We start from the raw sequence: 14,052 nt of genomic DNA, 5'->3' as shown, positions 1-14,052 counted from the left end.
GATATTTTTGTTGCCAAAAGCGAACCATGCCAAATTCGAAATCCCCCTGCAGTGGGATTCAATCGGAAAGTTTTTTCTTTTCTTCGATTTCAGATTTCAATTGCCATTTTCTTCACTTGCTGTTACTCACAATTGTACAAGAAAACCAAAAGGCGAAGAAAAGCAGTTAATTTAAGCATATGTAGGTATAGTGGTGTATGGGATTAAAAATACTAGTGAGTTGATTTTTCCAAATAAACTTCAAACGATTTCAGTGCATCAATAGATGCTCTTTCCAATCAATAGATATTAGAGCTTAGAAATTTTATATGAAAAATAGGAGGAAAACATTGTACGGTAGTAATTTTGTACGATTTGTTTTCGTTAGTGACACTTTAAATGACAGAAATCTTATGTCATGTATCATATTTTAATGAATAAATCGAATTGACAAGCACTGGAAATCATATCTCCCATTTTCAAGCATGTTTATGGCGCAGCTTTTGCACTATTCGACCTCATCTTGTTTTCCTGACCCTCTAACGGGATACATTGTAAAAACGATGCGATCAAGCTAATGACTATCTTGTCATGAAAGTACATTCAAAATTTCAGTTATTTTTTCTAATTCAGGTATATGTATTACAAAATTGAAGCCAAGCAAACTAATAGTAAAATTTTGAGATTAATCATTTTGTTGTAGATATCCTTTTTCTTCAAAAGCGAAATATAATAATTTTTCTGAACTCTTGTTTTTCAAAGATACTAACTTTTGAACGCATGGTATTAATAGGGGAACTGTGGGTAAAATGAACAGGGGGGGTAAAATGAACAGGTAGCCAAATTGCCAGTAAACCGATTAAAATCTGTACCAGATCAATAGGTATCTTCTCCTAGAAGTATTTCAAGCTGTTTGAGACAATATGTGGTGATCATAAGCTTTCTAATGTGAAAAAAATTGAAAAAGTAAAAAATATTTGTTGAAATCTGACGCTGATGGTAATTTCCACTAATAGTATATAAGCTTTTTTGGCGAAACAAATTAAATTTCGACTATTGGTATCATTTAGTGTTGTTTGCTTATCACTGTCCTGCGTATCTGTCGAAAATTCCAAATATTTTTATCAACTGTTTGTTTATAATAAACACTAGAAAACAATTGGTGTTTTGGGGGAAAAATGAACACTTCACTATGGGGGCAAAACGAACAATGTGTATAATGATGTTTTATTTTCCATATATCAGCAGCCAGGACCTAATTACAATTCAATCAATAAAAATGATCGAGTCTCTCGAAAAATAACAGAAAATGACCGATGAAGCGAGTTGGAAGTCAAGCATTGTATGAACGTGGTGAAGATGCATTATGTTAACTTTGTGGAGTCTTATTTTAATTTTAGCAGCCTTGTTGAATATCTACAGCTTATGTAGAACAATAATAAGGTAAAATAATGTTTAATTTATCCAAACTGCATGTTAACTTTAGTTTTCTATGACATGTTCATTTTGCCCTCACTGCATGTTCATTTTACCCACACGAAAAAAATCAGGCTCGAATGTGACACTTTCGAAAATAAGGAATTTTTCATGACAAATCGTCCTTTTTCAAACATCTTTATATTTTGCTACGTGGAATATGAATCCAGCTTTCAATTCATGTAGTGCGTTCAGCATTTGGTTGGTTCCTGGGGAAGCAAATGACGACATTGCTAAGGGTGTTCATTTTCCCCCCAGTTCCCCTATGTTTTAAATATCAAAAAATCTGCTATGAACACATATTTCATATTGTCAATTCAAAACAAGTTTCGTATGTGGATCTGAAGCCCGAAAGTCAAGGCCGTCTGTAGACCCGTTAGAGGATTAATTTCTAATTTTATATGTTTATATATTCATTCAAGCTTGCAAAAATTATCTTTTGTGTTTACATTATGTTTCTATAAATCACGTAAATATTATAAAACTAAATAAGGTGTTCATCGAGTAACATAAATGACGCTTACAAGTATTTCTGCACCCAAGGAAAGAAAATATAATTATCGTACGCAATACGTTGTGAATTTTACTGACACATAAGGATTTTGAGGAATACAGAATGGATATTTAAAAATATAGTCAAGTTAATTATAGATGTTCCTGAGAAATTAAATAATGATTATTGCGTCAGTAGAAAGGTTAGGTCACGCCGCAAGGTGGATTAATTCGGGTGTTGGTTGTTAAAGTTGGTGAAAAAAGGTACCTAACTATTTTTTTCACAATCATTGGGATCTGATACATCCATAAAAAAGTTATGGTGGCATGTCTGGAGTCATATTTGGTTACAAAAATTTATTGAATTTGGCAAAGATTTAAAATTTTCGAAATTTCAAATAAACGTCAAAACAGGGCATCGAACAGTATCTCAGAGTAACGTTAAAATTTTATGACGAACAGCTTTGCCGAACAAAGTATGGACGTATGTTCAAATCTCGCTGAGGTATTCACGTTTATCTGAAGGCGGGACAAAACATATTTTCGCAATTTTCAAATTTTAGTAATTCCACGTGAAATAGGTAAATAACTTTATTTATAACGTATTTATTCTTCTACGTGTTTGATAGGAAGAAATATGCACCTTCCACAGAATTTAGCCCCATTTAGGCTCAAAAATCACTTTAAAAAAGGGCGTATTTATTTTAATAGGTATTATGTTTGAAAAATCGTATCTCCCGAAACTAGGGTTGCTCCAAAATTATGCCTAAGCGTGAGTTGTAGAAAATTAATTTTGAAACCTGAAAAAATAAACACTGAAATTTTTTTGACCCTTTTTGTACTGTCAGAGGATGGTAGAATCAGCCAGGTGTATTCAGACAAATTGAAAGGTAATATTTATTCTAGTTGTTAACTTGGTAATATAAAACGGATAACATTTGAAAAGGGCACGTTTAAAATTAAAAAAATAAAATATATTAAACTTTTTTTCTTCAAATATCTTAAATACGGCTGCATTTAAAAGCTAATCATTATTTTGAACACGTGTTGTCAAGCACATACGAAGTTGTTCTTCAAATTCAAATTACATATATGCATAATGAGAAATATAAGAATAATAATAAGAAATATAATAAAAATCTTAGGTTACAAAATATTCATAAAAGTCGTTGTTCTACAAAATCCTTTGATAAATGTTGCACCATTTTAGAAAAAGTCTCAAAATACATCAAATCACCACTATTTTTCCGAAAAAAACTCGAAGTTACCATTTCCTGTATATTTTAATTTTACATTTTTTCCTGACTTTAGAATATAGTGAATTTTTTTTCAGTGTTTATTTTTTCATGTTTAAAACTAAATTTTATCAAAAAACTCACGCTTAGGCTTCATTATGTAGCAAACCTAATTTCAGGAGATACAATTTCTCAAACATAGTACCTATTAAAATAAATACGCCCTTTTTAAAAGTGATTTTTGAGCCTAGATGGTGCCAAATTCTTTGGAAGGTGCATGTTTCTTCTTATCAAAAACGTAAGTGACGTTTAGAGTAAATAGTTCAAGTTTTTTCATTTACCTCTTTCACATGAAACTGCTAAAATTTGAAAATTACAGAAATGTGTTTTGTTCCGCCTTCAGAAAACGGTAAATATCTCAGAGAGATTTAAAGATACGTCCATACTTTCTTCGGCAAAGTTGTTCGTCATAAAATTTTCCATTTATACAGAAAAGCTACGTTGCTCTGAGACACTTTTCGATACCCTGTTTTGACGCTTATTTAAATGAAATTTTAAAAATTTTAAATTTTTCCCGAATTTAATAAATTTTTGTAACCAAATATGACTCCAGACATGCCACCATAACTTTCTTATGAATGTATCAGATCCCAATGATTGTAAAAAAATATTTAAGTACCTTGTTTCACCTACTTTAACATTTCTAAAAATATTTTTTTGAATTTACTCCTGAAAAATGCCATTTTTTTTTCATAAAACTCAAATGTGCGACCCCTAAATCGCGGCAACTTATGTTGACGTCATATAAAAGTTTTGTTGTGACACCCTAAGATATCATTTGAGGGGTGAGCCCCCGGGTTTTCTGACATAGTGATATTTTGGGACACTCTAATCTACATCCTTAACTTGGTCAAACTGAAGTATTGAGATGTGTTATGGTATAATCTAGATTGATGTCACAGAAACGTAAGACTCGTTCCATATCATTAATGTACATAATGAATAATAGGGGCCCTAATACACTCCCCTGAGGTACACTTAGAGTGTTCCTCACGGAATCTGAGATAAGAGAAGCGTGTTTCAAATCCAAAAACACTGCAACAATAGTATCTCCACATTCTCTTTTCATTTGGATAACACCAAATTCAATGCAGTTTCACAAGAGTGAACTTCCCGGTATCCTGATTGTTTTGGTATAAGCAAATGGTTATTATAAAGATAATGCAACAGCTGGTTTTTCACAACAAGCTTCAAAATTTTCTCTAAAATGTGCAACATATTAATAGGGTGAAACTCTTCGGCTTTAATCGTCCCAGCAATTTTTTTGATCGAAACAACCAACGATTCTTTCCATACTTGTGCCCAGTTTGAAATGATTCATCTATAAGGCTGGGCACGTCGTGGTTAATGATATCAAAGCAATCTTGTACGACTCTAAGGCTTGTTTGCGCTAAAATCTGGACACCTCAATTTTACAATAAAACAAATTTGCTAGAAGTTTAATCCATGAAACAATTTTACATCATTTATATGTGTATCGTTAATAATTATCAAACAAATTACTTATTTGGTCTGCATGAAAAATTGGCGAATTTTGGAGTTTACCCTTGCCATGAGGGTCAGTGCAGACTTGTTGGCAACCAATTTAGCAGCATTTGTCCAAGATTTTCGAAATTTATCTATATTTGTTGCTTGTTGTTTGTGCTGGGACAGCTCTCTCTTCACCAAAGCCCAATACCGCTCGATGAGGCGTAACTCTGGATAGTTAGGTGGATTCGCCTCCTTCGGTGTAATATGGACTCCATTAGCATCATACCATTCCAAAACATCTTTGGCGTAGTGACAGGATGCCAAATCAGGCCAAAACAGCGAGGGTACATCATGGCTGTGTAGGAACGGTAACAATCGTTTCTGCAGGCATTCTTCACAGTATATTTCCTTGTTAACCGTTCCCGTAGTGATGAAACTTTTGCTTGCTCGACCACAGTTGCACATGGCCTGCCATACTAAACATTTTTTGGGAAACTTGGCTTTCTACTTTGTCCTAAAATGCTCTGCAACACCATTCCGTTTCATGGCAGTGTAAAAAGACATACCAGGAAGCTGTTTAAAGTCTTCTAAGACATACTAAGTATTTTGCTTATCATTACGGTTTGGCACAGTCCTCACCTTGAAAGACTTCATGCCTTGTCGTTGCTTAGAAGTGTGCACGGATGTTGGCGACATTTTTGTTTTACGAGCAATGGTACGTACCGAAAGATCTGGTCTCCTCCGTAATATTTGTTTTACCTTCGCGTCCTTGTGGTGGTTCTTCAGATCCGTTTTTGTTCCACTTCCCTTCTTCCTAGCTGTTGTCAAGCGAGTATCGATCGATTTTAAAACACTGTGAACAGTGTTTGGAGAAAACCAAGTTTTTTGGCAAGTTTTCTTAACGAGAGATCCGGATTTTTATTGCGACCGCACACAATTGCTTTTCACACCTGCTCTTCTTTCGACGCCATTTTACGCTGAGCGCTTGTAATATAAACAAGTGTTATTGTGCCTTGCAGCAATTTTACGAGTCCTATGCAAATTCATTTTTTAATAAAAATTATCCTGTACTTACTAAATACAATGAAAATATGCTTGTCAAGCAAGGAGGGATGCATTGGGAAGGCAATAACGAAAAACTGATGGCTCAAATTACTTAATTGCAAACATGTGTGGAAAACGCAGAAAATAACCACGCTAATAATTTTCGCGTGGGACTCTAAATAGGTGGAAACTCCGCAATATATTTTCAGAAAGAACAGACATAGGTACGTCTACCACTCTGCAAAATATTTCACTCATAGTTAATGTATTTCTGTAGGTGTGTGTGTTTAGGGGTGTTCAAATTCTGTCGCGAACAAGCCTTAACGTTATCGTTATCAATTCCAGTCGTTTTTTGCAAAAAAAACAAATATTTCTAATTTCTAATAATGTTATTGGATAAACGTTAAAACAACAGTTAGTGGCAATCGGCTTTTATTTCATCTGGTTCATCAACTAATTCAGTAGATTGCCGTTAGAAATACTGCTGTTCGAACAAATCTATACTTCATAAAATTTATTTCAATCACCTCAATTCAACAAATAGAACTATGTATACAAGTTTATCTTCCTGGAAAGTTTCCAGTGGAAACATTCATTGCCTGTCTTATGATGCTACAAAATATAAGTTATCCTTTTCATCAAACTGACGATTTTATTAAGATTCAATTCATTGCATTAATCCAATGTTAATTTAAGGTAGTTTCCTGCAGTTTGGGGAACAGGTACAGGCACTTTTGTCGGCCATATTCGCGCATTAACTGAGATTTAGCAGATAACGTTATAACTTTGCGTGAATTAAAGAAAATATTCCATAAGTAGTAAGCAGATTTTATTCCCACGAATTATGAACATGTGGAGAGAAAAGCAATATAATAATTGCAACATCACGAAATATCGTGGATCATTTTACGGTAGAGTTTTGTATTGTTGGCAAGAGTTGCTTCGTAGCTTATGTTTTTTGCCATAATAATTGGTCCATATATTGCAAACATCGACTCAATTACTATAGGAAAAATCACATAAGCCCGTTCATTAATGCATAAATTTTAACATTACCTTAAAAAGCGTAAGGCGTCCATTCTCACGTAAATATCATGCTTCATTCGGCGGTAATGTACCGACAGCCCTGCGGGCAGCCAACAGCGTACCGGTCGACAGTATGTCGGCAGAATAGCAAAGATAGCAGTAGGCAGGTACTAGGTACGCATACGGTACAACATAACTACATGCTTGCATGCTGCGTCGGAAAATACATATCTTCAATTGGATATTCCATCATTGGGGCATGTCGCTGGAAAAAGGGGCGGCTCCTTGCATTGTTGTTCATTGCGATCGATGCTGTGTGGCGATCATTCGCATGTTTGCTGGGATTTTGCACGTCAATTTCTACACATTGTTAATTGTTGCATGCACATGCGTTAACGGTGCAGAATATTCACAACAAATGGTGATAGACCCCGTTGGTATGGAAAATCGTGGGAAATTAAAATGTTAAATTAAGAAATTCGAATTTGATTGGCAATGCAATGTAGCAGTTGTAATGGAGAGATTATCACGGCAGCAAAGGGTATACCTACTCGTGGCAATAGTAAGCTAATTAAATTTAATGCCACATTTTACCTGGTGTATTCAATTGTGGTCACTAAAGTTAGCATCTTAAATCAACTTGATCAACTTCAGACCTGCCAAACATCAACAGAATTGTAATATTACTTTGGATAAAATATTCCATTCCACCGGTGTAGTCAATACAGAAGAAACCTGTGAATTTATGGTTAATGTTTCGAAGCCATATCGTTTAGCGAATAAAAGGCATAACATTACAGTTATAAAACTTAATTTCTAATTATAAAGATACCCCATTCTGGTCAATGTCAACCGCCTAATAATTAGATCCGAAAGCATCCATTTCACACGTATATCAGTGGAAATGACATGAAATATCGTTTCGGTTACCTAATAAACCGCTCATTAACACGTATCTTCACGATCATTTTGTTTTGGCATTCATTCGATCCATTATAGATGCATGAATTGAGATGTTATCCTAGCGTCAGAATAGATAAATTATCATTCGAACCGTTTCCCCCCAACCTGTCTGCACTAGTAAATGAGAACGTCATGCTGTGCCTTTTTTTTGGAGAATTCACGGAGTCCCGGTTCAGAGTTGGGTGTCCGTCGGTAGAGCACAGCTTGTTGTTTTCCGAAAGCAATAGGAATGATTACAATTAATTATACAGCGAAGCAACGGTAGGGTTATTTTGGTCCGATCAGTATGGAATCTTCATGTATGTTTGTAACTTTGATATGGATATAAATAAGTTAAATTGGTAAAACATTTTAATTAGATCTATACCGGTATGATATCCAACAGTTTGGGACTGAAATTTGGTTAATAAAAATTTACCATGCGGTGCAGGAATTGTTGATATTTTGGTCCAGCCAAAAACTATTAGTAAAAATCAACGAAATATCAGCGGGTGCGACATCATAGGCACTGTGTCGACAAAAGCGGTAAAATCAATTTTACCGCAAGCAAAGTCATGGCGCTACATTCTGACTAAATTAGGAGTTGTGTTTTTCTTATTCGACAGACTTCGCAGACAACTAATAGTGTACAGCACAATTCCTAGATAGCACATGATCGTAATAGTTACTTACTTACTTAGGTGGCTTGCCATCCTAAGACAAAGCCTGATGAACAAAGATTCTCCATGTAACTCGGTTGAGGGTTACCGCTCTCCAATTCCTCGGATACCGAGTACTCTCCGCCAAATCTCGCTCCACCTGGTCTAACCATCTTGCTCGCTGCGCTCTTGGTCGTCTTGTTCCTACCGGATTTAAGGCGAACACCATGTTTGCAGGGTAATGGGTATGAAATGGGGAAGGCAAATGAGGAAGCGTCCAACATAGCTCCAGCCATCCCAAGCCCCTACCTAGCGCCTCCACGTGACCTTACCCGGTAATGCTCTATTGAGTAGCCAAGCTAGGAGTTGCGATGATGGGTGGTTCCCGGCTGCTTGATCTCAAAACTGCGGATTTGGATAATGGCTGAGCCACACGACCTTGTTAGTAGGTAAGCTTAACATAAGTTATTTTAATTATTTGTTTCGTTTTAGCTCATGGAGCAAGCACCTCCTACTGTACAGTGAAAACTCGGGCCGAAGAAAGTTTAAATAATGCTCATGGATACCAGAAGAAAAATTAAATTAATAATGGAAGCACTCATGTAAACTCGAATGATGCAACGCTATTCCATTCGAAGGACTGCTGGTGAGATTGTTCTATTTTTGTCCATATATCTTCATATCTTATATATAAAAATGGAAGTGAAAAAGTTCGACCGCGCATCACTTGAGAACGGAGCGTCCGATTTGAGCCGTCTTTTCTTTATTGTGTTGGTTTCCACCACCGCTATGTTTTTACGGCGAGAAAAGTTGAAAAATTTACTCGGAAGATAGGAAAACTCGAAAAATTAGTTTTCCATATAAAACCCGCAACGCATTGTATGCGCCATGTCGTTGGCTACTATGATCATCGTACGATTTTTTGCATCACCGTTGTCGTATTCAAACAAACACGTGGTTAGAATCGCCACATCTAACAATGCTATTAAACATTTTGGAGGTTTACAATTTCAGAAAATAACCAATCAATAGGTCCAACTTATTAATCAACCTAAACTCAAGCCTAAAGTGTCAGCAATAAAATTCGTTAATTTCATTCATTCGTTCATTCATATCAAATTTATGAAACAAACACGAATCATTTTTATTCCTTTTTACATCGGATGCGTAGCCAGAAGATGCAGGTTAGCAAAAGGTTTAAGCACTAAATTCACTAAATTGCCACTTCCCAATCGTCAAATGAAGAATACATTTTTCATATGTTAACGGATTATGAGCATATTCGGTTTAACTGAATATCAAGCTAATAAATCAACAGTAAGAGCATATGATTTAGAATTTTAAAAAAAATAGTGAACAAAGCAACTATTATACATCGTATTTAAGGGATCAGTCCCGGCGTAGTGGTTAGCATTCACGCCTTTCACGCCGAGGACCCGGGTTCAAATCCCAACCCCGCAGAAGTCACGAATGACCCAAGCTGGTTAAAGTGACTATAATCAAAACAAAAAACAATCGTATTTAACTTTCAGTCGATTTCATTTCGTATTAGACTCTTTAGAAGTGTAAAAAGGTTTATAAAATGACGCTTTTATGTTAAATTGTTTTAGTGCGTGAATTACCAAAGGAACAATACAGCGATCAATTGATTTTTTGGAATAATAAAATTTAGTTTGTTTTGAGAATTGAGAATAACAGTTATCGAGATTCAGCGATTCCTTTGGGTAATTCTTATCAATAGATTTATGAATCAAAAAAAAAAAAAAATCTGATGACTATTGATATTGAATACATATCAGAATATAAAATTGGCCCTTAAATTATCGAGAAATTCCAAAGTTGCAGCAGACGATATTAGCCGTCGTACCAAATTTTACAACAAATATATTAACATCCAGTATTACTATTTTTAACCAGCAGAGTTTATAAAACAAGACTCAATGCAACTACCACAAACACGACTGTTGATATTGCGGGGATTGGCAAACCAACTTTTACACCGATATGCATTTCTTACTAATGACTTAATACAGTTGTTAAATTTAGACATTCTCTGAAATCCCAGCGTTTAATAAACCAAACGCAGAACTCCTTAGACAACGGCAAAACTTGACTTATACCCAGAAAATATCCCTTTTTCTAAAACGCAACAGGAGTTCATCTGAAGTTTACATATCGTATATTTAGCCCAATTTGTGGCAGTACGAAGTTCGCCGGGTCTTCTAGTAATGTATATTCATATAACTCATATCTTATTACATTGCCATATACCATCATTATCGTAAAGGGGAAGGAGCATCAGGGTATCGAATCAATCGAAGTCTGTATGAGGGATGTGGTAACCAGCCTAAGTCATGTAAGGTCGGAGAGGATTTTGACGCGTCCTTCTAGCACACAAATCATCACGCAAGATAAGTTTCGGCGAAGGCGAAGTTATGTATCTAGAAATCGGAAGTCTATGCTGGAAGGAGTGTGTCTTATATTCCCGTGGAATCATATAAGCGACATTGCTTATAGACCCACCCAACCCCGTTTGGGCCTTCACAAACAGCATTGACATGAAAGTTGCTAGGTAGATAAATTCGATTCTGCAGTAATTCTACTTGCATACAATGGGAAATCCTTGAGGTGATGGTGGCTAACCCCATACATACATACATACAACACCATCTTTGCAGAGTAGTTATCCGGCATTCTAGCAACATGCCCTGCCCATCGTATCCGTCCAGCTTTAGCCACCTTCTGGATACTGGGTTTGTCATAGAGCTGTGCGAGTTCATGGTTCATCTTCCACTTCCATACTCCGTTCTCCTGTACGCCGCCGAAGATCGTTCTTAGCACTCGTCGTTCGGAAACTCCGATCACGGCTGGTATCATTGTCCGCCGTTACCAGTGAGCCAAGGTAGACAAATTCGTCGACTACCGCAAACTCAACACCGTCGATCAATATACTACTGCTCAAGCGGTGTCGTTCGGCCTCGGCTCCGCTGGCCAGCATGTACTTTGGTTTAGACGTATTTACCTTTAACCCAATCTTTTCTGCTTCGCGCTTTAGTCTGGTGTACTGTTCAGCCACCGCCACAGATGTTCTGCCGATAATATCCATGTCATCGGCAAAGCAGACGAATTGACTGGATTTGTTGAATATCGTGCCCCGCGTGTTGATATCCACTCGGTTCATAACACCTTGTAGTGCTATGATGAACAGCTGGCATGAAAGACCACCACCTTTACGAAGCCCTCTGTGTGATTCGAATGAACTTGACAATTCACCCGAAATTCGAACACAGCACTGTGTTTGATGAGCTTCCTGGGGAAGCTGTTCTCGTCCATGATCTTCCATAGCTCTTTCCGGTCGATGGTATCATATGCGGCTTTGAAGTCAACGAACAAATGATGCGTGGGAACCCTGTATCCACGGTCATTTTGGAGGATTTGCCGCAGTGTGAATATTTGATCCGTGGTAGACCGACCTTCGACGAAGCCGGCTTGATAAGTTCCCACAAATCTGTTCGCAATTGGTGATAGTCGGCGGAAAATGATTTGGGACAGCACTTTATAGGCGGCATTGAGAACGGTGATCGCTCGATAGTTCTCACAGTCCAACTTGTCGCTCTTTTTATAGAACGGGCAGATAACCCCATCTTTCCACTCCTCCGGTAGCTGTTCCGTATCCCAAATTCTAACAGTTAACCGGTGCATACAATCGGCCAGATTTTCTGGTCCTATTTTAATAAGCTCCGCTCCGATGCTATCTTTCCCAGTTGACTTGTTGTTCTTTAGCTGAATGATGGCCTTCTTAACTGCGCCTATCGATGGGGCTGGCACCTCTAAATCGCTTTCCCCGCCGCCATGGGTCTCCGTCTGGGCGCCATTTAGGTGTTCGCCGAAGTGCTGCTTCCACCTATCGGTCACCTCACGATCGTCCGTCAGAATACTGCCAGTCTTATCCCGACACATTTCGGCTCGCGGCACATAGCCTTTGCGGGATCCGTTCAGTTTCTGGTAGAACTTTCGCGTTTCCTGAGAACGATGCAGTCGCTCCAACTCTGCATATTCCTGCTTTTCCAGGCAGCGCTCTTTCTTCCCAAAGATTTGGTTTCGCTGCATCTTCTTCTGTTTGTGTCTTTCCACGTTCTGAAGTGTGGCACTGTGCATTTTGGCCGCCTGCGCAGCGTTCTCCTCATCCATCACCCTCCTACATTCATCGTCAAACCAAGCGTTCAGCTGATTCCGGGCCACATGCCCGATGGAGCTCTCCGCTACACTGCTGATGGCTGTTTTGATAGTGTTCCAACAGTCCTCGAGTCCAGCTCGTCCAGCTCGTCCTCTTCGGGCAGCGCAGCTTCGAGTGAATGCGCGTAGTTTGCGGCGACATCTGGCTGCTTCAGTCGCGCGAGATCTAGCCGAGGCTGGCGTCGGTACCGAATGTTATTCACAGCGGAGAGTCTTGGGAGCATCTTAACCATAACTAGGTAGTGGTGCGAGTCAACGTTAGCGCTTCGATAGGATCTGACGTCGATAATGTCTGAGAAGTGCCGACTGTCGATCAAAACGTGGTCGATCTGTGATTCTGTCTGATTTGGTGACCTCCAGGTGTACTTATGGTGGATTTTGTGCTGGAAAAAGGTACTACGTACGGCCATGTTCTTGGAGGCGGCAAAGTCGATAAGTCTTAGACCCATTTCAATGGTTCGCTGGGGTGCGCTGAACCTTCCAATCGTTGGTTTGTATTCCTCCTCCTGGCCGACCTGAGCATTGAAATCCCCGATGACTATCTTGATATCATAATTTGGGCAGCGGTCGTATTCACTCTCCAACTGCGCGTAGAATTCATCCTTGTCATCATCGGTACTTCTGAGGTGAGGGCTGTGCACGTTGATGATGCTTATATTGAAGAATCGGCCCTTGATTCTCAACCTCCACATTCGAGGATTGATTGGCCACCACCCAATCACCCGTTTCCGCATCTCGCCCATTACTATGAAGGCTGTACCCAGCTTGTGTGTGTGTGTTGTTGATCGTAACAGAAAGTTCACATTAAGTCGGATGCATTTCAATTATACATTTGAATTGCATAATGATTAGATTATGTTAGAGCAGAGTAAACAATAAGTAGTTTAGCAGTCGGGGGTCCTCATATACAACAAAGCGGTATAGATGATTGTAATATTAAGTTGTATCTTAATCATATATTCAGGACTTCACAGGAGTATTAAGTTGCGTGTTCTACACGGAAAGAAATTCGATTCCGCTGCTATGAATAAAATCATGAAATCATGAAGTTTGAATTACTGTCAAATCATGACTGAACTGCCATATAAAGATGCACAAAATCATGAATAATAGTTCATGATCTTGCGTTGCGTTGTATTGCAGGAAGTTCATGATATCATGATTATTATTCATGGTGTATTTTCATAAAACATAAGTTAGAAACCTGAAATCATTAGTCATTTTGCTCGTTTTGGGGAATAAATTTTTATCCGTGTAAAAACCACACAAAACCATTATAGACAAATGTCAAAAATTTTCGCACGTAAATTTCTTCCATTTTGGTACTTATTTGTTCATACATGTTGTGAAATGAAATGGTTTCGTATTTCTCAGTTATAACCATGATATACAAATCAAATTGTTTGCTGGTTTGCGGGGCTAGTGCTACGATC

Source organism: Sabethes cyaneus, chromosome 3 (genome assembly GCF_943734655.1).
Source record: "Sabethes cyaneus chromosome 3, idSabCyanKW18_F2, whole genome shotgun sequence".
In the NCBI taxonomy this organism is placed as follows: Eukaryota; Metazoa; Arthropoda; class Insecta; order Diptera; family Culicidae; genus Sabethes; species Sabethes cyaneus.
This window is presented reverse-complemented; position numbering follows the sequence as displayed.